Below are 26,338 nucleotides of genomic sequence, written 5' to 3'. Positions count from 1 at the left end.
ATGTGAACAAAACCCAGTTTTGTCAGGGGGTAACTATTTTAAATAAGCAGGTATAAATAATGGATTTTAAGCACTGCACCCCCAGCAGGTGATGCTGTGTCTATCTGGATGCATCAGCAGCACCTGTGTGGTACCTGGTCAGCTGAAGGCTGTTTTTATCCCTGTGCTCTGTGGCTGTGGGGCTTAGTGGCACACCAACCCCTACTGACCCACACGTGGGACTGTGGATAAACACATACCTGCTATATGGACTGAGGAAGTCTTTCTGAGCGCTTCTGCCAATGCACAGAGTCCGCAGGCAGCAGGCAGACTCTGCTCCCTCTGCTGGGCAACGTGTTCCCGCATCTGAAAATAATCAAGCTTGGCCTCACTGCAAAGAAGTTACTAAAAGCACACATTAAAACTACCCCGTGGTAATTGCCATCCTTTTATTATTATTATTATTATTATTGTTTTTAAAGGGAAGTTTATGAAACGCTTGTGGTGATGAGAGAGAAACCTGCCTGCTGCCAGCAGACACAGGGGCATCAGGAACTGCCCTTGAATTTTCATCACACATAACTCGAAGTTTTTCTGCTGTGCTCATTAGAGAGAGGTTATAAAATGTGGTTCATTCTGGATGCACAAGATATGTATTAATGTTTAGGCAGCAAAAGTGCCTGAAAAACTGGGAAGGAGGCTTGAATGGGATAGCACACTAGGGTATCCCTCTCCCTCACTACAATCCTTCCCTCTGCTGTGACCAGTAGCAAGATTCAAAAAGTTGCTTTTGACAACCATTTGTAAACTGCCTGGTAACATCTGGGACAAGAATGAGATACTAAAGGTGAACACGAGTGTAGGAAGGTAGTGAGCCACTTAAACTCTTCCCAGGGACATTATGGTTGTAGAACAGCAGCACTTAGAAAAGAAAGTAACACTTCAAATTGTCTCATAATCTGGACAGCACATAATTAATCTCCAGAGCAGCCACAAGAGGCAGGAAGCTCTTACCAGTTTGGAGCTACAGAAGAGAAAACTGAGGCAGGTAGTTTAAGAAATGGATGCGATTTCAACCAACCCCATCTGCTGAAAATTTTCCTAAAATTGGGCAATGACTCATTGCATATTTATATCTGAATGACTTTTTTAAGTGCTAAAAATAATTTCAAAGTACCAGGTAGCAGTGGAAGACCCTTGTCTGGCAGTTTAGGATGTGGTGTTATCACTCACTGCCCTTTAAAACCAGACAGCTAAGAGGTAGCACAGAGCTAAAAGTTTGCACAGGACACAGACCAGAAGATGAACATTAATCTCTGTTGAAGATTCAGATGTAGGGGAAGGAAGGCAGCAGGACTCATTGGAGGCCACTGGGACTTACAGGCCCATAAGATCTAGGTCTGGCCCAGCAGCTGCACCTCTTTGCCACCACCTTGCTCTCTTTGTACAGTCAGCCCCAAATTTTATTTCAATAATTACAAGGTAGAAGATACACAAAGGTTATTATTGTCTCTACTACAATGACAGCCTTGTTGAAAACAAAAGATGCAATTAAAAACACCCTCTAAAGCCAAACAAAGACACTGAAGATCAGTGCAGTGGCAGGAAGGTGGATAAAAATGGAAACAGCAAAGAAAATTCTGTGATTTTCAGCAGCAAAGTTGCAGCATCACATAGGTGGGAGGAGCTGAGGTGCAGGATGTGTAGAAGATGATGCAGAGAGGTGTGCTACCCTTGGAGCCTCCTGGCTGGAGCATGATTGCCCATCCCACAGTGCGATACAGACACCACTGATCCCAGTGCAACCATCAAACCAGCTCCTTGCTGCCTCATGACCATGTTGTGTCTGTCCCCTGCGTTTCACAGTCCTGAAGGCTCTTCGTCAGGGTAAGATCTATTTCACAAGCAGGACCCAGTGCTGAGCTCTCCCAGAAAGAGAGCAGGAGACAGGTGCCCACTCTCTCTTATGTCTCAGAAATGCTTCTTCTTGAGACCTCAGGGACACGGGGAGGGCTCTTCTAAAGACCTCCTCCAAAGGCTGATCACTGTGTATAACTACACTCCTTCATCATCCTTCTTCCATTGAACTGAACTACTCTGATCTCACCACATAAAAAAAAAAAAAAACGTAATCCCTTTAGTCACTGTGATGGTTGTGGCACAGTGTGATTATAAGGCAGGATATGGATGTCACAGATATTGTAGGAGACCTGCGTACATCTCACGAACAAGATGACAACAATAAAATTTATAAGCATGAGAATTTTGTCTTCAAAAACCTCACTCTTCCCTTCCAATAATTCAGTGAAACTCCAGGCTGCATGTACAGCAGTGATCAGTGAAAAGGTTTCGTACCACAGAGTAGATGAAGACAGAAGCTGTATAGGCAGTTAAAGTGCCTGGACAATCTCATTGAGAGATCTGGCTTGAGATTTGCCTGATTTACTAGAAAGTGGAGACTGCCCACAGTAGTGATTTACAAGTTTTTTAGCAGACAGATAAAGCTACAGTATTCTGAGCTGTTGAACGCAGCAGCAGTGTTTGTCCCAGGCAGAGGATTATAAACAGCTTCTTTAGAAGGTCTTTAGAGCTGTTTAAGCATCTCAGTATCTTCATTAATTATATTTTTTTATGCACATAATGTAGAAAGGAAAAAAAAGAAATAATCTTAAAAAGAAGGAAACAGCATGAAAGGGAAAATCAATGAGAGAGAAATAAATTATATAGGAAAAAAAGCAGCTAGAACAAAGCATATCCTGTACAAGAGATAAACTATCTGGTGTATTTTATCTCTTTGTACTCGCGGAGTATGGATGAGTAGATCACGACTTCTTTAGACTTAATACTTAGAGTCCCTTTAATGAATTACTAATCACTTTCTCAGCTTCATAACTTGGTCCCTTTTTTCTCTGTGCCTGGAAGGTATTTGCTCTTTTAACTGTAGCCCAAGGGAGCCTGAAAACCCAGTGTGACACATTTTCCTGTGGACTGCATGCTGTGAGCTTTCACTGTACTGCCTGCGAGCACTGCAGTTGCCCAAGCCTGGTCTAATACCTCTGCGTCTAAGAGCAGACAGGCTTTGGGATCCAAGAAAATACAAGTTGCAATTGGGGCTTTTCTTGTAGCCAGGTTTTTGCTAACAGCTCACTTCTGTGCTGTAGCTCTGACGACTGACAAAGTGTCAGCTCATTCCCAAATCACCTTCATTTAGCTATTTCCTGCAAAACTGGTTGCCTCCTTCTGCAGATTCTGCAGAAAAATAAAAGCTTGGAAAACTATGCCCTGTGTTAGATCTGCTTCAGAGAGGTCTAAAAGGTCCAGAGTTTTGGGGAGTAAGGGAACATAGAAGAATAGCATGTTTGCCTAGCCTTTCTTTCCACAGGAAAATATAATAATAATAAAATAAAAATCAGATTATCGCTATGACTAACCTCTTGTGCAAAATACTTAAAAGGGAGTGGCTGAAACACAAATACTATATGAAAATGTTCTCCTATATCTAGCATGATAATCAAATAAAACTTCCCCTAACTTCGGTGGAAGCTAGCTGGCAAGGCAAGCTGAATGCGTCCCCTGGTACAGCACAAGATGCAATTACAGTGCACAGTTAAAATGGTAGAGATGAAAAACAAATATTTTTCTCACCCCAGTATCAAGTTGAGTACAAAAACCAGTGGTGTATTTCTATTCTCTAGATATATTTATTTAAGTAAGCACCACAAAACATTATCAAAAAGACATTTCCCCCCGATCCACTAACATTTGTTATAACTGGTATTTGGTACCTTTCTAAAGAACCATGTGGATTCTATTTCAGTGATTCATCTCTGTTACCTAAGCAGACAGTGCTTTAGTTCCCAATATCATAACAGTCTTGAGCTGTCTTTTTGCCTAATTGGCTACTGATCTTATAATCATTCTTGCTGTCAAATGTGCTCTGCTCCATTGATTTCAGCACAGCTTTGCTAGGGTACAAAAATATGGGTTAATAGCCTCAGCTGCAGGATTAGAGTTTATGGGACTCTCACATGTAGGCAGTTGAAAAACACCAATTATTTTTCATAGGAACTTTTTCATCCTAAAAAAATGCCTGAGAAAACAATCTGTTTTGTTGCAAATGAAAAATGAAACTTAAAACAGAAAAGACTGACCAAAGCAATAAGAAAGTGCATTTTTCCCCTTCCTCCTATTTTGTTTTTCTGCAAGATATTTTTTTAAAGGAAATAAAAATGATGCATGACCCATGAAAGCCCATTGTATGTAGAAAGTTTTGTTTGGTTGAAAAGATACCAGCGAGCTCTTCCAAATAAAGCCATGGGACTACTGTAGGCCACAAATAGTCAGGAGCACAGTTACGTGCAGCAGTGGAAAAGGTAATCCCTTTAGTTACTAAACCACAATGCAGTGCTGCTACTGCGGAAATTCCTTGAGGAAGTCAACAGTTCCTAAAATACCAGCACCTCTCACACATCTTGTGAGTGGTTTTTGGAAGCATCTCACTTGCCTAGGCCATTTCTTGCTTGGGTTGCAGGTTTTGGAGAGATCATAGTCAATGCTTGGTACAATTTGATAGGAAGACATCAGGCTCAAAGTAATTCTTTCAGTGACACTCTCAAACCTTTGAGATCAAAGGTGCTGACTGAAGTTGGTTTTCACATAGAGATTACAACATTATTTGATTTCACAGTAGTGAAGTCCCCAGAGAGGATGTGAGTTGATTATTCAGTAATTCCAGGAGTGCCTCAAATCTCCCAGAGATTGAGTTCCATGAAATGAATTTTCAAGAAAGGACAATTGACCCTAGTGGCATTTTTTTTCTGTTGTTTTTAGGAAAACTACAAACTTTATTAAGATCAATTGAAGATAATTGAGGCTGACAGCCCATGGCTTCAATAAGCTATCTGCTGTGGGTGGGGGAAAGACTAGAGCCATGTTCACTCTCTCATTTGAAAGGCACACTGCAAAACCAGAGGTAACAAGCAGCCTACAAGACCCTAGGGAGAACCATACAGCATTTTGCTGCAAGTCTGCAGGGAAGTTCATGCCACTGCATGTCGCATAGGATACACATGTAAGGTCACAAATGGAGAAGACTAAAATTAAGACTCTGAGTTGTTTTTGAACTAGATCACAACCTAGAAAGCCATGTACCTTTGCAGAGTGTTAGGTCAAGTTAAAGACCAGCCAACAATACAGTTTTCAAACAGGCTAACAATGAAGATTTTCATGCCAAGAATTGACATAGTGCATGGCAAAAATTATTGATACATGCTTCACATTGTCAGATTTTCTTCCTCAGAGTAAACTTTCCCCAGCCTGTTGTTTTGGGGGAGTGGGTGACGGACGGACGATGGGACAAAACTTTTTCTACAGCAGCAAGAAGGCAACACTTTCTCTCCCAAAAAAAGGGTCCAGATTGAAGACACACAGAGAGAGATTACTAAGGGAAGGGCTTACAGTTCCCTAGGGGCCTCCATGTGAATACACACGAAAATGTTCCCAACAGCACATACCACACACGCAGCAGTTGCGTTTGGATGGCTCTCAGGTCAGGGTGGGTAAGGCCGTAGGTACATCAAGCCCACAAACCATAATTGTTTGTGGGTCTACAGATCTCCTCTTAGGCAGGCAGTCATGGAGCAATACCTCCCATTAGCAAAGGCATTGCTATTTACAAATATGTATATTGTATCCTATTTCTAAATGATATTTTAAAACCGATGTTAAAAAGCAACTATTTCATCCATTTCTGCATTATTTCTAAAGTTGCTTTCACCATATATTATTTCTAGAGCATGAAGACAGATAATTACCTGGCCTGTGGGAGGAAAATGATACAAATATCTTTTTGAAGAAAAAAAAAAAAAAAAAGCACTGTAAATTATCTAAGGAAGAAGAACAATAAGAACAATGTGCCAAATGTATTGGTCGTTGCCATTCATGGATTGAGTTTTGTGTAACTATTTACAGTTAGTGATGTTAAAAAAATGAAACCTTTCTCAGATGCTGGGTCTAATATTAAGTCATAAGCAGTGACTGTGTATGGCAGAATGCCAGGGCCATTGGATGTACCTGTGCACAAAGAAACGACCGACTTTCTTGTTCCAACTAGTGAACTGGAAAGAGCTGTGTTTTCCCAAGAGATAGTCGGACACTACACGAATACTTCTTTCCCTAAGCAACATACAGTGAGAGACCTAGCAACAGAATATTGGAAAAGAAGCTAAATGACTGCTCCCCAGCACTTCCATGGATCCAGTATCTCAGTCTTTTGAAAAATAGTTGGAAAATGCAAAGGTCTTTGAATCACATGAACTATGTATTATACAATATTTAATCTTCCTTTTGAGAAACAAACATGCTGCCTCTGAAGGAAAAAGACTGTAAAGAATATCAGGTGTTTTTGCACTTTAACATGCTGCTTCCAAAATCAAAACTGCTCAACTCTATTTGCCAAAAAGCAAGACCACCTTAAGATCACAGTCAATGAGTCACTAAAACCAAGGGGAGTTTGAGAAGCCCAGTGACTGAGGTGCTAGCACTTTTACATATATATGACCGATAACCAGATAAAGAACCTAGTTTCTGATGATAGTCAACTGGAGACTGACAGGGTCACCATACCACCCAGTTCTGTAGAGCTAACTATGAACATAAATGCAGGAAAAACTCTTTAATTATTAAGTTTCTTTGCAGAAACAAAAATCCACAAGAAAAGATTTGAACTTTTTTTCCCCCTTTGGTAGCAGTGGCTCAAAATGAGCTGCCAGCAGGATGATCCTCCATGCAAGACCCAAGGCAGGAGAAGCTAGCAGACAGATTCACTAGGAAACAAGCCAGTACCCCAACAGCAGAAGAAATAGAAGCTAATTTCTTACATTATGTTGCTGAGTTGTCTGTCATCTGCACGTAGCCTAGGAAACTTTAACGATGAGAGAGATTTTTTGTGAGCAAGAAAGCTCTAACATTAAAGAAGAAATTGTTAGGAAAGACAGATGAACCCCTAGAGAAATGCTTCTGAATAGCAAGGGCTGGTGGGATATTAGGGAAAGACAAGACAACAACAATCACCAGAACGAAGTGTGGCACCAGGATAAGATATGTCAACTATGAAAAGCATCATGTAGACGGACACCAAAGGAGAAGTTATCAGGACAAAGCTGCCAGTAGTAAAGGCAGCAGGCAGCTGTTGAAAGAATCAACAACCCAAAGCTTTAATTAATAAGATGTAAAGCTCCAGGTTGTGCCAGGACACCATATGAGGAGACAACAATTACACTGATTATACATTGAGCTGCTTGGCAGAACAGAGACATTTCCCTAAAACCTTAGGAGAAAAGGGTGAGCTGACAAAGATACTGACAACCTCAAAGGCATGTGATAGCCAACAGGCTGGAAGCACTAGAAATTGTGGTTTTGTCCTTGAGTTAGGTAAAGCATAAGGTCAAGGGAAATCAGCACAAATGCTGGCACAGAAGATGTAGCCACTACTGTGCCATTAAGGAAAAGAGTTGGTGGCCAACAAACAGCTTCATCACAGAATCACAGAATGGCCGAGGTTGGAAGGGACCTCTGAAGATTATCTAGTCCAACCCCCCTGCCAAGTAGGATCACCTAGAGCATGTTGTGCAGGATGGCATCGAGGTGGGTTTTCAATATCTCCAGAGAAGGAGACTCCACAACCTCTCTGGGCAGCCTGTCCCAGTGCTTTGTCACTCTCGCAGTAGAGAAGTACCCTCTCATATTCAGCTGGGACTTCCTGTGCTTCAGTTTGTGCCCATTGCTTCTTGTTTTGTCACTGGGCACCAATGAAAAAAGTCCGGCCCCATCCTCTTGACACCCTCCCTTCAGATATTTGTATATATTGATAAGACCCCCTCTCAGTGTTTTCCAAGCTAAACAGGCCCAGCTCCCTCAGCCTCTCCTCATATGAAAGATGCTCCAGTCCCCTTATCCTCTTTGTAGCCCTCTGCTGACTCCCTCCAGTAACTCCATGTCCCTCTTGTACTGGGGAGCCCAAAACTGGACACAATCCTCCAGCTGTGGCCTCACCAGGGCTGAGTAGAGAGGGAAGATCACCTCAATCAACTTGCTGGCAACACTCTTCCGAATGCAGCCCAGGATCCTGTTGGCCTTCTTGGCCACAAGGGCACACTGCTTACTCGTGGTCAGCCTGCTGTCCACCAGGACTCCCAGGTCCCTCTCTGCAGAGCGGCTCTCCAGTGGGTCAGCCCCCAGCCTGTACAGGTACATGGGGTTATTCCTCCCTAGGTGTAGGACCCTGCATTTACCTTTGTTGAACTTCTTGAGCTTCCTCTAAGAGCAATGCTCCAGCCTGTCCAAGTCCCCCTGGGATCAAAGCAGCACTACCCGTCAAAGAAAAGTTTGGAGAAAGCACTGCTTAATGAGACTGGGAGCACAGTGCTAAGGTGCAGTTGCATTTACAGCAGTGCCATACACTGCTCTTTTCATAGCCAATAGGGATTTGTTTGGTCTGATTCGGTTTTGAAAACAATGCATCCCTCTCCTATCATTACTCAGGATGTGGCATGTGAAACAAACATTAAATAGCGTATTTAAAAATAAGCATTTTGAACAATGTGTGCACTTTGTTTTGCCTAAACTGGCACTCTATTAATTTTAACCTAGTGATCAGGGAGCACCAAAACACTCAGGATATGTCTTTGGAATCAACTTGGACAAAAAGAACCCACCACCAACAAAAAAGTGTCGTGGTCACTTTAATTCTGCCACAACCAGCCTGCCAACATGTACATTTACTGTTTAGTCTTCATATCATAGAGTCACAGAATATCCTGAGTTGGAAAGGACACATAATTGTAATTGAGTCCAGTTCCTGGCTCCACACAGGACTACCTAAAAATTTAAACATATGCCTAAGAGTGTTGTCCAAATACTTCTTGAACTCCAGCAGGCTTGGTGCTGTGACCAGCTCCCTGGGGATTTTGTTCCAGTTCCCAACCACCCTCTGGGTGCAGAACCTTTTCCTAATACTCAGCCTGACCCTCCCCTGTCCCCACTGTGCCCAGAGAGCAGAGCTCAGCGCCTGCCCCTCCACTCCCCTCGTGAGGGAGCTGCAGGCCGCCATGAGGCCTCCCCTCGGCCTGCTCTGCGCTGGGCTGAACAAACCATGGGACCTCAGCTGCTCCTCGTACGTCTTCCCCTCTAAACCTATCACTACCTACCTTTGTAGCTCTCCTTTAGAAGCTCTCATAACAGTTTTATGTCCTTATGCTGTGGTGCCCAAAACTGCACACAGTACTCAATGTGAGGCCTCACTAGCACAGAGCAGAGTATAACAACCATTTCCCTTGTCTGGCTGGCAGTGCTGTGCTTGATGCACCCCAGGGTACAGTTGGCCCTCCTGGCCTGCCAGAGCACACTGTTGACTCACATTCATCTTGCCATTAAACAGAACCCCCAGATCCCTTTCTGCAGGGCTGCTCTCCAGCCTCTTGTCTCCCAGTCTGTATATATATTCAGGGTTGCCCTTTCTCAGGTGCAGAATATGGAAATTGCACTTGTTAAACTTCATACAGTTGGTGATAGCTCTCTAGTTTGTCCAGACCTCTCTGAAAGGCCTCTCTACCCTCAAGAGAGTTGACAGCTTTTCCTAATTTAGTATCAGCTGCAAACTTACTTAGTATGCCTTCAAGTTCTGAGTCCAGTTCTTTTATAAAAACATCAAGGAGAACTGTGCCTAAAATGGAGCCCTGGGGAACCCCAGCTAGTGACTGGCCACCAGCCTGATGCGACCCCATTTTACAACCCTTTGAGCCTGATCCATCAACCAATTGTTCACCTCTTTTGTTATGTACTTGTCTAGCTGTATTCTGCACATTTTGTCCAGAAGGACACTGTGAGAAACAATATCAAAAACTTTGTTGAAATCCAAAAAGATTACATCAACTGGCTTCCCTTGGTCACCTAGACGAGTAGCGTATTTCCTCACCGAACACATAGGCCTACTTTTGTCAGGAGAATAATTCAGGACTACAGACATTCTTTTCTTGGTCATGGCCTTGCAGCTCTGCTGAAATCTATAGGGGAGAACATCTGTTAGAAAAAAAAAAGTTAGAGTTTGACCTTGTCTGCCTTACTAAATTCTGCTTTGGTATTTCATTTCTTTTTCCTGTGCCCAACTTCTTAACCTTACTTCTCCCTGGCTGCATAACCTCATGTGTTTTTTTCCTTGGAGGTGGTATTGTGGAACCGAAGCACTGGATAGTTAACTTTTCCTCAGGAATTTCCTCAGCCAAGTTTTGAGAAAGTCTCATTTGGTGACATGTACACTGGAATAAAAATCACATATTGCTGATGGGGAATTTTTTTTACCTGGTGGCAAGATGAGATGTTTGCAGAGACTGACAATGTCTGAATACTTATCTTCTACTCCAGGTGCTGCCTTGAAAAGTCTTGATTTTGTGTCAGCTTTGATTAAGCATGGCTTGTCTCTCTTACATGACACTTTATGGCAGGTTTTCTATCTTTTCACCATGCTTGTTGTAGGTGTTTGCAAAAATTGGTGGATATGATCATCTATTTCTGTATTCTCAATGGTAAACTAGATTAAAGCACCCTTCTTATATTTTTCAAGACATTAAAGAAAACACTCACATTGTACTTGATTGGTGATTACTGATGTAAACACAATATCCCACAGACATACCTCAGCCCCTCCCTTCCAATGTGTTTTCTTGCGGTTTTCCTACACACATATTTTTTCCTATGCAATGCTCAGGACAAGAATTCCTCTGGGTATGGAAGTAAAAGTACATGTAATACATGTAATTTTATGTAATACATAAAACTTTTGCTCCGAGGAAAAAAAATATGCATTTCAGAGGTTTTTATCCACACATGCTGTGCACGAGTGCAGCTTGGATTAGCAGTGTGCTGAAGAAGCATTTTTGCCAGGCACAGCAGGGGACAGTACATGAGGATGGGTGGCTGAATGAGTGAGAGCAGCCCTGTTGGCCATACAGGGTGAGGGCATGCTGGCGTTAGCTCCTACCAGGTGGCTCAGAGCTTCCGACTTTCCTGTGGACTTTATCTAGCTTCAGTCATTGAAGCAATTTCCCAGAAAAGTGCTAACAGAACAGTGACCTAGATATGGGACCATGATAGCAAGAATCACAATCAAATAATTTATTGTACATTAACTTTTTCTAATTTGCTCTTCCTTTCAATAAGAGCTTCAGGAAAGAGCATAAGTAAAGGAAGCAATAAAAGTTTATCTGGCCTAGCGTGAAAGCTGTATAATTCCAGTGAGCCTCTGTGATGACCTCAGTGCGAAGCTGGAGCCCTAAAGGGCATTTCATTGGCAAGTCTGGGAGAAGGCAATGGCTACACTGTCTCTTTGGTAATGCCTTTCTGACCAGCAGCATTTTCCACCTTCATGATGCCAGAGCATGGCAATGTCCTTCTGTGTTGTGCAGAAGTGCCTGCCTCTGCACACCCAACACCACACCTTTAAGCTGGCCTGTCCAGGCATCTCAATGGATGCTTAATGTGGTTGGCCTGAAAGGTTGCAATATAGCCAGCAAGTGCATGGGTTATCAGAGGTACCCTGTGCTCAAATACTTGGGAGGACAATATTTTCTGGGGTTCCACATGGGGCAAGAAAGAACATTGCTGCAGCAGCTGGGCATCTTCAGATGCACTCCTCTTTCTCACAATTTTTTTGCAGCCATATTCCCTGCTTTGCAGACACTAGTTGGAAGATGATAAGCAGCACACCCTCCAAGTATGCAAATAGCTGGCAGAAGTGGTCCTGATTATGTCCTAGAAATACTGAGTAAAATCCTTGTTCATTTTGAGTGCAGGAAAAACTACGAGCTGATTTGCTGATGTCAGGATGCTACCCAGAGACGCGATACCTCCAAAGGATCTGCAGAGACCGAGAAGCCTTGCCCTGCCCTCCTGCTGCAAGGGATGAGAGTGCTAACACCACATTTCAACTTGAGGCTTTACACAGCCTAAAGGATATGGTACAGGTGCCTGTTGAACAGCATTGCTTCACTGACTGTTTTGGAGGTCTGGTACAGACCAAGGATCTGGCCTGGAGTTTCCTATTATGGTATCAACTGATTCAAATTATTGACTTTAGTAGCTAAAGAACAGATTACCACATGCCTGTCTGACCACTGCAGATCAAAAAGCAAACCATTTTTGCACTCTGCAAAAGACAGCCTTATTCTTTTGAAGACAATGCATAGAAAATTCTGAGTTAAACATGTTAAGTCAGGAGCTAGGTTGACATACCATGTTTCGTAGTGATGAAAGGTTGGTCTAGCAGACTGCCTCTGATTTTAGCTCTAAGCATGCATTTCAACTGAAACATGACTTTTCTCTTTGAGCTCACAACTTCCAAACATTTACTACCTTTAAAAAGCTGAATGGAAAATTCTGCAATATGGGGAACTCAGATTTTGATGCTTTTCTCTGCAAGAGAAGTAGGCATAAAAGAAAACACAAATACAGGAACAAGTTAAACCTGGGAGAAGTGAGACCAACCTGCTGACTGCTCCTGATGACTGAGATGTGGAAGGAAGCATTTTCCTACACAGATCATGTCTTTCAGGAGTGTTCAGCCTGGCATCTAGTTGCTTGCTGGGCATGGACTAGCAGCATTTCACATTGCTCCTTAGTGGCTATGGACTGATGGCTTTCAGGACATGACACAAAACACACTTGTTCTTTCCTCAGGCTACTAGAGACCAGGAAAGATGGAGTGATGACTGTTGTTGGATGTGACATCTCCTGTTTATTTTTCTGGTTATTTTTTTCTAGCTATGAAAATAACAGCTACATTACTAATTTAAATATCTGTTGAGAACAGCTAGAGGCAAGGGCTTTCCCCACTTGGATGACAATGCAAGTAAAGAAATGATAAATATCCACTTTTTGCTTGCAGAATTATGATGCACAACTCACAAATAAAAAACATGTGATGTGCTGCAGGCTAGATCATTGAAACAATACTTTCAGACTTACCTGTGGGTGCCTTTGTTTGTCTATTTATGTCACCGTTCCAGAAATGTAATGAATAGAGAGCTGGTAATTGAATTTGCTTCTCTGCTTCTGTGACCTGCCTTGAGTGGCCCAGTGGCCAAATTGCCTGTAAATTCATGTGGATGCAAGAGCAGCAACCAGCAGATTGCAAAGCTTTAATTTAATCTCAGGCCTGACCAGATAACTAATAGAAAGTGATCAGGCAGTTAAGGATGCTTAAGCAGATGGAATTCCATGAAGTTATTTACAACCATGTGGCACTGAGCTTCCTGCCCAGGCATTTAACTCTCCAAATATGCCCACTGTTCAAATCACCCGACTGCAGCAGATGGGCAAAACTGCCTCAGTGGGGCTGTGACCCTCAATGACTTGGAGAATCAATATAGTCAAAAGAACCTTGTGCCTTTGATCACTTTAGCAAGGGCTAAATCACTTTAATCCACTTCATGGTTTATCCAATTTCACCATTATGATGTGCAGAATATGCATGTGATGGCACTGACTCTAACCAAATATTCTGCTAGAAACCCCAAAACAACTCCAGGGCTGCAAGCATTATTGAGTGTGTGCCAACATGCCCACATACGTGCACTGCTCTGCAAGTGATCTGCAGCAGCCTGCCCCTCCCCAGTGTGCCCTACCTAAGTAGATATCTGGATGCTGACCATTATCTTGAGTCTAAATGTTCACCCGGCAAAGGTCTAAATGACCAAAAGGCGGAGCAATCCTTGATTCCTCTGTATGCCCTCAATTCAAAGAGGCTGCAACCAGATTTGTGTGTAGCTTCCCCGCTAGCTTTGCTTTTGAAACAGAAACACATTCCTTCAAATATCGTTGTTTTGTCACCATCCAACATGAAACCACAAGGATATATCAGTTCAATAAAAAATATTCCCCAATTCCCCCCCCAAGCAAAAAAAAAAAAAAGATGGACACAAGATTTCGTTTGTTCAGAAAAATAACACTGATAACTTCTTGTATCACACAGCATCAGCCCTACAGGAGGTGTATACCAAACCTCCTGCACTGCTGCTGAATGGTGAGGGATACCTCTCTAAGTCATTATTTTGATTTCTTGCACACCACCAGCCAGATGTTCAGCAGCAGCGAGATTTGCACCAGACTCGGAGGTGTTCACTCTCCTCAGTGTAATTCTGGCAGATCAGATGTGGTGACTCAGGGCAGCTTCTTCTGCTTTCTCCTCCAAATGAATTCTTCAGGAACTGCACAGATGACTCAGTGCTAACACGCAAACCACATCGTGAGACTATTTGACCTGAAAGGTAATTAGCAAGAACCTCTGTAAGGAATGATTGAAATACTTATTTCCAAGAATAAGGGATAAACCTCTGCCCTGGTTAGTGAAAAAATAAGAAATTGGCAGTTAAAATGCCACAGAGAGGATTTGTTATATTTTAATATTTTAAATTCCTTCCATACGTGAAGAAAGATGGGACTATAAATTAACAGAAGGAGGAAGGCTACACTGGGAACAATCAATGAAGAGCAAAGACAAACACCTAATAAATTAGCTGTGTAAATGTATAAAAAGCCAGATTAAAAAATAAAAATAAAAAATGGTAACCCCCCCACCACCACTACAAAAACCACCACCAACAAAAAAAGATTGTCCAGATGAGCTCTTTCTGTAGTTTAAAGTACATGATTTGAGAAAACATTTTATTGCCACTCAGAGAGTCTTGTCTCAATTTTCAAACACACCCACTACCCCTCCCCAAATCTCAAACAGTACGTGCCAGCGTTTTTAGGTAAACACTTCGTAAATGTGTAGCATAACCTATCCTAGGTCCCACATACAACTTCTAAAAGGTTTGTACTGAAGCTTAATGCAGCATCTCTGTTTCCATTTAACTCTGCACTGTGGGCTTCCCATCCCCTATGGGGAATTTTCTTTAATATATGATTTAAATTTCAAAACAGCATCACTTTAGGGACCTATTCTGCCTTTACTTATGCACCATGGGAGATGATTCATCTGCCTACTGATAGCAGCTTTAACCAAAAAAAAAGAATATTTTCAATACAAAACTAAACAATTAATTGGACGCTTTAGAGAACAGGTACATTACACTCTTGTCATGGGTCCTGGGAGCAGCTAGACTTTAAAACTGATAAATAAGGTGTCCTTGTATTCTTTAACCATCCCACAGGAAAAGTAGTTTGTAAAATAGTAAAATTGCTCAGGCACAAATATTTATCACATATCCAATAATATTTTATGTGCCTTGTAACTATAATATTGCATGTTTTATGCTCCTTCAATCTTTGGTTTAGAGTGCATCCAGTTTCTTCAGTATAGATAACTTCACAAGCAGTGGAGATTTGTAAACAATATTTTATTACAGCCCCATGAATACTAGCTTCCACTATTTCCCCTGGGGTTTCAATGAAGCTTTATTCTCCCTGAAAATACATTGTTCATGTCCTAAAAATGCCTGATGCAAAATGCATAATTATCTTTATTTTATTAGATTTGTCAGGTTTACACAGTTTTCAGTCCATTAGAGGTTAGCCATCATTACACAAGCATACCTATTTAATTTAAGTACCTGGCTATTTCATCTCATTCAGAACAGCTTGTACTTTAAAAATACAGCCACAGCATCACAAAACCAAGGCAACCACAAAGGCGTGCTTCGTCCTGCCCCTTTGATAAAAAGGCAGTTAATGGAGGTATTAAATATTGCATCTTAAGGTGCACAGCTGAAGACAGGTTGCTCAAGGCGAATTAGTGCAAATCACTCGTGGCTGGCTGGAAGGTGTAGCTTGAGTATTAGCACAGCTGTTGGAGTCAGGATCCATAGATCCCAGCCCCAGTCTTGGCTGGGGCACAGAGGACGTACCACCAGCCAGCCAAAGCTGTATTCCTGCTGAGAGAAACCTCAACTGGTAAACCTACTGCAGGTTCACGTGGCATTTCAACTGTTAATGCAGGCTCTGGCTGTCTGAAAAGAGCAGCGTGGCATTAAGCAGCCACTGCTAGACCACTCATTTCTCTCTGCCGTGTCAGCACAAGCAGGGAGCTGGAGAAGGGAAGTGATTTAACTACAAAATACCGCCTGTAAAGTCAGGGAAGCGGGTAGGGAGCGACTGCTGAAGCAGCACTGTTGCAGGCTATCCGACACAGGCTCATTGAGTTGGGGAAGCAGCCCTGACTGAAAGGGGTGCCCCAGACCCATTAAAAATTAGTAATGAAGTCTTAATTTCACAGATATGCAGCCTCCTCTCTGAGCTGGATGTTCTGAGCAACTTGAGCTGCGCACAGAGAGACTTTGCAAACAGGATACACAGAGCAGACTAGGGTGCATCAATTACTAACTGGTTGGTGTGCACAGTAGCTAGACAGACTAACAAGCTCACAGGCTTGGAATTAACACATCCACCACCGCAACAAGGCAGCTGCTGCATCCCTCCTGGCACAGCAGGTGAGGAAGGGGATGTCTCCATTGCTGCATGAGAAGAGGCTGATCCTTGATGTTGCCAAAAAGCCATGAAAATGATGTTTTTTCCTTAGGGTTTTATATCTTTGTCAAGACTGTTTTTCTCCTTTTGAATCTGTGGCCTGCTGACCATCCCTGTCTCAGAAATCACACTTGGGTCATTTTAACTTCTCTCATCTTACATGTCTTTTAGCTCATGGTCTTTCCCACATCTTAATGGCAATTTTTTCAGTTAAATCAGGTAAGGTCACACAGCTGCTCTGCACCAAATGGGCCTTGCATCAGCCAGCTCAAATGTGGATGAAGGTTTGGAGAGCTGCACTGTTTTATATACCCATGCATACTCAGTCACCATCTGTTCTTTGGCACCAGACACAGCAAACTTCCAGCTCCACTCCCTCCTGGCTTTCCCAGCCCATACACTGCTTCAGTAGACAGGTATATAGAGCTCTCTTCTTCTTCTGGATTGGCTAAGAATGGATGTATTTTCAGTCCAAATGACCTTTGTTTTATAACAAGAGAATAACAAGTAGAATTTCCTTGGGTGAAGATATCTTAACCTCCCCTGACAGTCTGTGCAGACCATAAATAGACCCACCCAGATGCCTCTGTATGGTCTCCTTGGCTTTATATTCCTCACCAATGGGAAGAAGAAGCCATTTCAAGCTGAGGAAAACTCATGACCTAGCTGCTCTATTATCCAAGATGGGTAGAAAGAACAAGCAACAAGCTTTCTTACTCTATTTTTATAACCCTAATCACTAGGCAGCTGAGTTGCATCTTGGAGGTGGTATGTGCTGCTGGAAGAAAGGTAGATATTACATGATTCAGGAGATGATGATTTTTATTGTAGAACACTCCAACATAAATGCAAACAAAACATTGCTTCCTAACTTGCATTCATAATTCTTGGTTATCCTCTTCTTCCAGGTGTGCCCAACAGTCTTGTGTCCAGAAAAACAAAACAAAACAAAACAAAACACAAAAACAGCAACAAAAACGTCTTTGCATGAAGCCAAAAGGGAAAATACTAATTAGTACAGGTGACAGGAGGAGTTAAGTCTTTCAAAAGATCTTACCTTAAAAACTACCACTATAACAATAAATTTATTCACTGACAAAAGGTTGTGAAACTCTATGTAGAGAGAGAAAAAAAAAAGCAAGTGGAAGGGACCAGCTAAAAGGCTTAGCAACATACTGTAGCTCCAGTTAAATACAGAGGATGAGGAAGAGGAAGAGGAATTAAAATGGAATGATCAGGTAGCTGCAGATGTCCTGTATTTTTCATCAGATGCTGTCACCTCATAAAGAAGATTGATGTTCCTAGAAATCTTGTAGAAATATTGTTTAAGGAGGGACTGAGTGAGAGTTTATACTGGATAACCTCAAGAGGTCACTTCCACTCAGCAGTTCTATGGTTTAAAGGGCTGGAGCACAGAGGACCAAAGACCTTTGGTCATAAGGAACTGTATGAGTGAAGTTGGTGACAAGAGTGGAGAACAGACAGGAAATTGGTGGCTGTTTTTTTCCAATTAAAGAAATAAAGAAGTAAAAACAGAGTGGCCAAGCAAACTTTGCGCAAAGTTATATTTTTAGATGCTTGTCTCGAAGTCACCTTTTATGTGATCTATTTAAAGATAGCAAAATATTCTTGAATTGTCAGCAGATGAACAAGCGCTTGGAGGTACTCATCTCCCTGTCTGATGTCAGCTGGCAAGGACTGCTCACCTTCCCCCTCCCTACTAAAATTAGTCAGGAACCTCCCAGCGACTTCAGTGAAAACAATCTCAGCCTTCAAGCACTTGAAAGCCACGATATTTTAATATGCTGATAAACTCTGAAAGTATAAGGAGATCAAAAATGAGAGAAAGGAAAACTTTAAGTTTATATTTTTGTTTTATATATTTTTCTTTAGTAATATAAACAAAAGGATGATTCTTTTGTTTCTGTGTAAAAAGAAAAAAAAAGTCTTAAAAAAAAGTCTTAAAAAATCTATCTACACCTATTTGTCTTAAGGCAATGTCCCCTACCTCTGTTCAGACAAAGAGAACACTAAAGGACTGCCCCAACAGCCTCCATCTACACTGTTAACTCTGAGAGATGACCCCACCATTGACATATCAGGCACAGGATAGCTCACAGATGCTCTTAGAGTGGCCGCACTGTTACTGTTTTGGAAAGCAGATGGGATTGCTGATCCACTGCATTCAGTTCACTACAAATTTGAGGAGCTAAATCTGGGTATTTCCAGCGTTTAAGTCCTTCTTCAGACCTGCCGGTTGACATAGGCTGTAGACGCAGCCTTTACTTACCAAATAGCGAGATAACAAATGGAGATCATGTTACAACCATGTTTTTAAAGGGAAGGAAAACCTGCTCTAAATGTAGTGCTGATTGCCATTTCTCTTCATCTCTGATGTTTCAAGAACATATACGTTCATATAGCCAAGTCCTCTAGAGTATCGTTGGGCAGAAAACCAAGACAGAGAGGTTTTGCAGAGGCTGTTTTTGCCATTATGTTCCCTCCTCAACGCAGACATGAAGACGGCCAAATTGAAACTGAAGACTTCAGAGGAACTCCCAGGTCAAAAGAGTCAAATCTATGTATTGAAATGAAACCCCATCATGGATGTTAGCAACAAATGCATTATTCAAAGTAAATAAAGTTTTTTTTTAATGTAGGTTACTTACATGCAGTCTAATTAAAGCTTGCTTTTGATTGATTCAAAAGTGAAAATAGTCAGGTCTGTACTCCTTTGTTTCGTTTACAGGGTTTTGAATCTTTAAATTACAGTATTGTCAACATCAGCTATATAAAAATAAAAGTAGGCCTCCTTAAAGAAAAAAAAATTCTCAAGACCTTAAAACCCCAAAATATTGATTTCATTCTTAAAACCATTTTTTCCTTTACTCAGGGAGAGGGTTCATATTTATACCTTTCCTACAGCAACAAAGCATACTAAGGTACAGTATTCAGTATTTAGTAATACAGTGACTGTTGTAACTGTTGGTGTCTACATATTGATATAGAAAGCTCCACTCCAAACTTCTGTGCTCTCTCATCTAAGGTTTTTCAGTATTTCTCAGTAGAATACCTGGGCTTCATTTATAGCTTGGTCTGATTTAGGGAGTTGGCTTTTATTTACTTTTTAAAAATGTATTTAATGTGATAAGGGGCTTAGTGTTTCACCATCAGTAGGGGCATTGAACTAATTGGCAAGAGCACTGCCCACCCTGCTTATATTTTTAGCAGGTTACTTTTAGTTTGACAGCGCACAACACTGCTGTTCTCAGCTCCTTGGCTGATTGCTTGACCTGGTTTCTAACCCTTGCAACATTCCTGTGTCTCTCCCAGGCTGAACAATGAGGACAGCATGCTCTGTGCAATCTACTCAGGCCCTGTGAGTCATTTTATCAGGTGTACATGTTGCGATCAGATGCCTACATGAATTTTTAGTACACAGATTTAGCGAGAAACTGCTTGTATGTATTTCTAGATTGAGCACTCCCAAGACTATTTACCTGGAAATGTTATGAATACTTTATTTATAATTTCTGTGCCATATGGGAAGAACTATCAACACTCACTTTCCTTATAGGCTTGTGATGTTGTTAGATGGCACTGGTGATTCGTCAGGTGGTGATTGGCTGCATTTGTCAACAATTGTCGTCGAAATGTCCACCATTTCTGATGGTCAGAGGCAGAGGCTTAGATCAACCTGCTTCCTGGGCTGGGCGTTGAGTGAACACCTATGACAAACAGAACTTGTACATAAGACACAAGGGGCTCCTAAACTGTCTTATTTCTCTGCATGACAGGAACATTGCATGGGGAACTGCAACAGTTCTCTCACCCTTTAGTTTTGTTTTGTTTTAGTCTGTTCCTCCTTTTCCCTCACATTTAACTGGAAGTCAGTGTATGCTGGGTTTTGACGCTGAAGCCTGGACAGGCAAAAAGAAAAAACAGCAGTGAACCAGGGGAGATGAGAGGACTAATTGGCAGGGCAGGCAGTTGCTGTAGCTTTCACAGATAAGGCTAATGGAGACAGCATCAAAACTGTTGAGCTGCACATTATTCATTTTTATGTGCCGTTAGTAGTTACACTGAGCCCTTCTCATCAACCTTTATATTATTAATACCCTCTAGCAACTCTTGATTGTTCCCTCATCCTTTGCAGACTAAAAAACCAATATTCAAATATGAAACCATTATACAGTTTTCAACAGGCATTGATACAAATAAGGTGCTTACAAAACAAAGACATTAAGATATTCCGGATGTTTTCTCCACAAAATGCGGAATTCTTTATACAGGAGAGGAATTTCCATTGACAGACTCCGTGAGCCTGCAAGAACTTCACTATACCATCTGATATTGTAAGCATAGATCTCTTAGCTTAAACAAATAAATGGAAATATTGAATAGACATAGCAATGAATCCCAACTCTCAGGGGAAAACCCACTGTCTCAGATAATAAATCACTGAAAGAAAAGATAAAAGATAAAAAATAAATAAGGACAATACTGCACTTTTAATTTTTCACTTTCTTGCTATCCCACGAAAACCAGGAGGAAGCTATTCTGAAAAACTCGTTTAAGGCAGCAAAGGCACTCAAAGTTCATTTAGCAGTGTGATCCATGAAGCATTTTATAAGTGGATGCTATGAACCCCAAGTTTCTGCTGAGCTTATTCACAGCTGCACTACTCTAGTTTTACCCTGTGTGCCTCCATTGATTTCAGCATAAAACTGGAATACTGCAAGGATGATTCAGACTGCTTTTGTTTCAGAGGAAATGGCATAGAGACATCTAGGAGCAGTAGAGCATTCACTTATTTAAACCCTTCCTGTCCTTGGAGCAAAACACTGATTAAAAAAAATAAGACTCCTTCTGAAGAGCTCTGATCAGAGAGCACAGCTTAATGGATGAAAGAACATACCTTTCATAACGAGATTAAGTGCAGTCTTCAGAAGGAAATGTGCCATCTCCTCTCAGACAGGATGGCACAGCTCAATCAAAGCAAGATGATGGCAAGAAACTGACATTTTAAGTGTCAAGATAGGGGTGGTTTAGAAGCTGAAGTTAACATTAAGAGACTCTGGAGCTTCAACATTTTCGGATCTCCAAGAGGTTGCTGAAAGTGGCTTTGAGGACACATTTCACTGCTCTGTTGCCCTTCATTGCGTTGCATTAATTTAGGACTTTCAACACTCACTTCCAGAAGTACCAGAAGAGAAGTATTTTCTATTTTGTGCATGGAAAATTGTTTTTCCCTAAGAACAGGTCAAAAAAGACCATTTCTTACCCCTATTCTACACCTCTCTTGTGCTGGCTACTTCACAGAGTAGCTAAGCAACTTCACTGAAATTCCTGTCATCTGATGGAAATAATGATATTTCTGTTCTCATCCTGTGAGATGGTCTTGGGAACCAAATTAAGCCAGAGAAACTGAAGGTCTAATACTTAGAGGGTTTTGGCCCTATGTGGAATAAGTTAAATAACTATCTCAGACTGCCTGAAACCAGCATTAATGTATAAACCCCACAAACACAGGAATCAAACTGCATGAAAGCACAGGCAGTAAGAAGTTGCTTTGAAGTTCAAGCAGCTTGACAAGAGGGAAAAAATAAATAAATTCTGAAGTGAAATCCTCGTTTCCTGGTATGGCCTGCAGAGATGAGGCATTGAAGAGCTCTTGGCTCTCGCACCACTCACATCTCATTGAGCTGATGAAGAGTTTCATGCTGATTTGGAGAAGGAAAAACTGGAAGAGTCAGGCCCATCAGGAGTAGGTGCCTGTGGAATATCGCCAGGCTTGTTGGTGTCAAAATAGTGAGTGTGTGAGCATAAATCAGAAGAGAATTGCTGAGACTGGGCTTGAACAGGAATGTGAGTTAAATAACATGCAGGAGTGTGAATTGATTAATATGCATACCTTTCTCATATCTTGCTGGCCAAAGTACAGGACAGATGTTGGAGGTTTGCAGTTGAACAATAGGCCCATCAGCCACAGCAAATAAGCAATGTCTGGGATGAGATGGAAGCCTCACATCCTGATGTTGTTCCAAATAAAGCTGGGAAAGCAACTAAATGTACCAAATGTTGGCCTCAACCCCTCCTCCTTTTTCCTTCCTTACTAAACAACTCAACAAGCTTTGTTGAGAGCCAATCAGCACACAACAAATGACTTACTCCTACCTTGCCAAAAGTATAAATCTGGTTTTCAGAAATCCCCTATTTTTGAGGATGAGAACTCCAATTATTGGATGGATTGATGGGCCTGGACCTCTCTTCTTCCCAAGCAGGGATGCCTCTTTTGTAAGACTCTCGCCTCCAACTGTGTCTGATGTTACCTGGAAAAATATTGATAACTAAAGCACTAAACTATTAACTCAAGCTCAATTATTGCATTAAATGAATTTACCAATAGCAATTCCAAATATGTTATAAATATATGTATAAATATATATTTATATACATAAAGGTATATGCAAATATAAATTACCCATCTGTTCAACTTTGTGAAATTGTCAGTGAAAGTCCTTGGCAGGGCTCTGAAACAGTCAAATGTTGACTCTAATAAGTGGCTATACACATAATCTTTTAGACATAAACTACTGACCAAGTCTGGGACTAGGACTGGATCTTGCCACACCTAGTCTCCTCTCTGAGAAGGAATCTAGAAAACAAAGTGTACATTTCTGAACCTCGTGACTCAAGGGGAGGGCCCCCCTCAGCCATACACCCTTAACGTGACAGTGCCTGGTTGAAAAGCCAGCCTAGATGTCCCCGCAGGGACATCTAATATAGAGTTTGTGTTACTACACCTTAACAGGATACCACATATGGACAGAGCTGCAAAACAAAAACCCCAAGTGCATGTTTTTAGCTGATGGCAGATGTAATAGAATGACTTCACTCAGCCTGCAAGGAATGAGAATTAAGTTAAGTTGCATTACCTTGCTTTTGGCAGGGTCTATGGGAGTTGCACAGACAGCTATCGCACCTCAGCTGGCTCATGGTATCTTGATAAGCTATGTTATCTGAGTTGTGTGAGCCCTGAGCTGAGTTCTGAGATAGCAAATGTGCAATGATCTCTGCTGGGAAGCCACATACCTCTCTGAGAGCATGATGAGATTAAGCACAATGGTTATTCCCATGTAGCCACTTGAGACTTATTGGAAGAATAGTTTACTCTCTGGTGGCTGTTCCCCAGCCAGTATCTCCCTGTGGAAAAACACTTGAAAGAACACATTTTCTGCATCAGGAAGTTGCAAGAGATGCAAAAGACCCTCCACATAAATTGTGGATAGCTTGTCAAAAGCCTGTAATGAAGAGACAGACTCTATTTGCTGAGGTAAAATAAAGCATCCTTTTGCTCCCTCAGTTATAAAAGTAACCCAATTAAAGCCCTACATCTGAAGTCAGCAACCTAAGTAAGAAGATATTGTAAACAGCTGAAATCCCCCTGCAATTGGTTCTGTAACAGCAAACAACAAGTAATGAGAAACTAGTAATAAGTGCATGTATTTTCATTCTTCTTGAAAAATAGCTCAGCAGAGAAAGGTCAACACCAACTACACACGTGCAACTCCGCTCTGACCACAGCAGAAACATACTGAGGTAGGAGATGGCTGGAAATGGAGTGAAAAGCACAGCAAATCCTCTCCACCACTGTATCTCTATCAAACCTGCTGGGTTAACTCAGTGGTTTGTCTGACTTGCTGTAGAGGCATAAATCAAGGTACTTAAAAGATTAGTGGTGGGTAAAGTGTTTTCAATAAACCCATGTATTTCTATGGGTTTATTTCCCATCCATGAACTTCAAGGCCTGAAGCACAGCCAGCTAGGCTGCAACAAGCCCCACAACACTTATTTGTTTGGTTTTCTCTTAGGCAGTTCAGTTTAGAAGCCCATAACAACATGCTCCAAATATTGGTGAAGGGTCTCAGCTCCATTCAGTACTGTATCGTTCTCTGGCAATGACATACCTTGAGTCTTTCACTCTGGAGGTAACAGCCTGAGGGCATGTTACAGGTCTTGTTGTCCCAAGCCACAGCCCAAAATTAATCTAGGTATGTTTCAGCCAACTTTGAACACAACAAACTTAAAAAAAGAGGTTGCTTTAGGGCCACAAAATTTAAACCTTCATCTTTATTTATGCACCAACACCAATCCTTGCCCTTATTACCCGTAACTCTGAAACAAATGCTATCCAACTTCATCAGTACTGTCATGATGAACATTTATTTATCTACCTCTTCAGTGAATAAAGGAGGACAGAAGTTTAAAACCGTTCTTACCAGACATGCTGTTTGATCTGTTGTCCCTGCTGTCACTCAAAAGTTTTAGAGTTCTCATCTCCAAAAGCCCCACAGTTAATAATGATAATGATAATAATAATAACAACAAATGTAGTGATAATAATAGTAATAATAAATCTGCAAAACCCCACTGCTTTGAAGATGGTGACCGTCCGCCAGCCTGATGCGGCCCCATTTACCATAACCATTTGAGCCCTACCCGTCAGCCAGTTATTCACACATCGTATGATGGTTTTGTCCAGCTGGATGCTGGACATTTGGTCCAGTAGGATCCTATGGGAAACTGTGTCAAAAGCTTTACTGAAATCCAAAAAGATCACATCAGCTGGTTTCCCTTGATCGACTAGATGGGTGATCTTATCATAAAAGGAAATCAAATTTGTTTAACAGGACCTACCCCTCATGAACCCCTGTTGGCTGGGACAAATGACACCACAGAAGAGACAAAAGTGGTTTTACTGGTTATTGTTTATTATTACTGTTCTTGTTGTTGTTCTTGTTGTAATGTATTTATTTATTATTTTTCTTATGATTATTCTATCAGTTTGTTGCCCCGTCTTGGGAAGAACTGGTAACCAAGCATCTTGAAGGGCCTTTATGCTGCACTCCTGCACTTCTTCCAGGCAGACCTGAAGACTTCTGCTTCTTCAGAGGAGCAGCTGTCTGTGTCACTGTTTTGAGGGATCTGCTGCTCTTCTCTGTGCACCGCCTTGCAGGGCGCGGCTTCGTCTTCAGGCACCTCTTGGGCAGCCTTCTCGTCCTCAGGCCGAGACACCCCATGCCCAGCGTGGCCTTCGGAAGGGTTCTCCTGTCGCCCCGGTGCAGCAGCCCAGAGGAAGCCGAGTGCGCTCTTGCCCACTGCTTGGGACTCCGTGCAGAAGAGGTGACACCTCTACAGGAGAGGTGGGGATGGGGAAAGGGACGGGGAGGGGGGGGGGAAGAGGCCATCCTACAGGCAAGCCTGCATGATGGTAACTGGATGGCCTCTCCCCCCTATTTGCGGAGGCGGAGGCATGGCCGGGAATATGGAGCAGTCCGGGCGCTTCTGCGAAGACGATGGTATGGTCTCGCTGGTGGGAGCCCTGGCACGATGACGCTGTGCCATGTCAGATAGGATGGAGGTGGATCCACCTCCATCAGCTCTTCCTCCGCAGGTGGATCCACCTCCATGGGCTCCACACCATCCGCCGCGGCTGCTCCTTCTCGGCCAGCGCTCCTCCGCCTCCACTTCTTCTCTGGTTCCGTGAACCACTTGCTCCCACAAAGGGGTGGGCAACCATCAACCCAGGACCTCTTAATTCCAACCATGGTTGGTGCTCGCCAGAGGACCTGGGAGATGAGTGAGGGGGGGGCAAGGCGCAGGGGCTTTTATAGGCCCCAGGACAAAGGGGGGGGGGGCAGATGCCACTGTGACATCAGGAGGCCTCTGTGATGGCCGCTGTGATGGCGCGCCACGCCCCAGGCCCAACATGGCCGTGTTGGGAGGGGGCTTGTGCGGCCTGAAAGAGGCCCTCGTGTGGAAGGAGGAGGAGGGTCAG

The 26,338-nt window shown here is 42.3% G+C and overlaps 1 protein-coding gene across 17 annotated transcripts in view; it reads left to right on the top strand.

The window, feature by feature from the left end:
- Nucleotides 1–26,338, top strand: part of LOC308195067 (uncharacterized protein) — a 1,623,621-nt gene that overhangs the window by 1,046,004 nt on the left and 551,279 nt on the right. For 4 of the 17 annotated variants that reach the window (XR_013951209.1, XR_013951210.1, XR_013951211.1 and 1 more), the window contains exon 1: nucleotides 25,274–25,703. The gene's annotated coding sequence lies outside the window, so the exon portion shown is untranslated. Of the gene's footprint in view, nucleotides 1–25,251; nucleotides 25,704–26,338 lie in introns of those variants that run through there. The other 13 variants (XR_013951199.1, XR_013951200.1, XR_013951201.1 and 10 more) reach the window with 10 other exon arrangements.

The sequence above is a fragment of the Anser brachyrhynchus genome (assembly GCF_964034855.1).
Source record: "Anser brachyrhynchus genome assembly, chromosome: 4".
Lineage (NCBI taxonomy): Eukaryota > Metazoa > Chordata > Aves > Anseriformes > Anatidae > Anser > Anser brachyrhynchus.
Note: the sequence above shows the minus strand (reverse complement) of the source record. Positions and strands in the feature narration are given on the sequence as shown.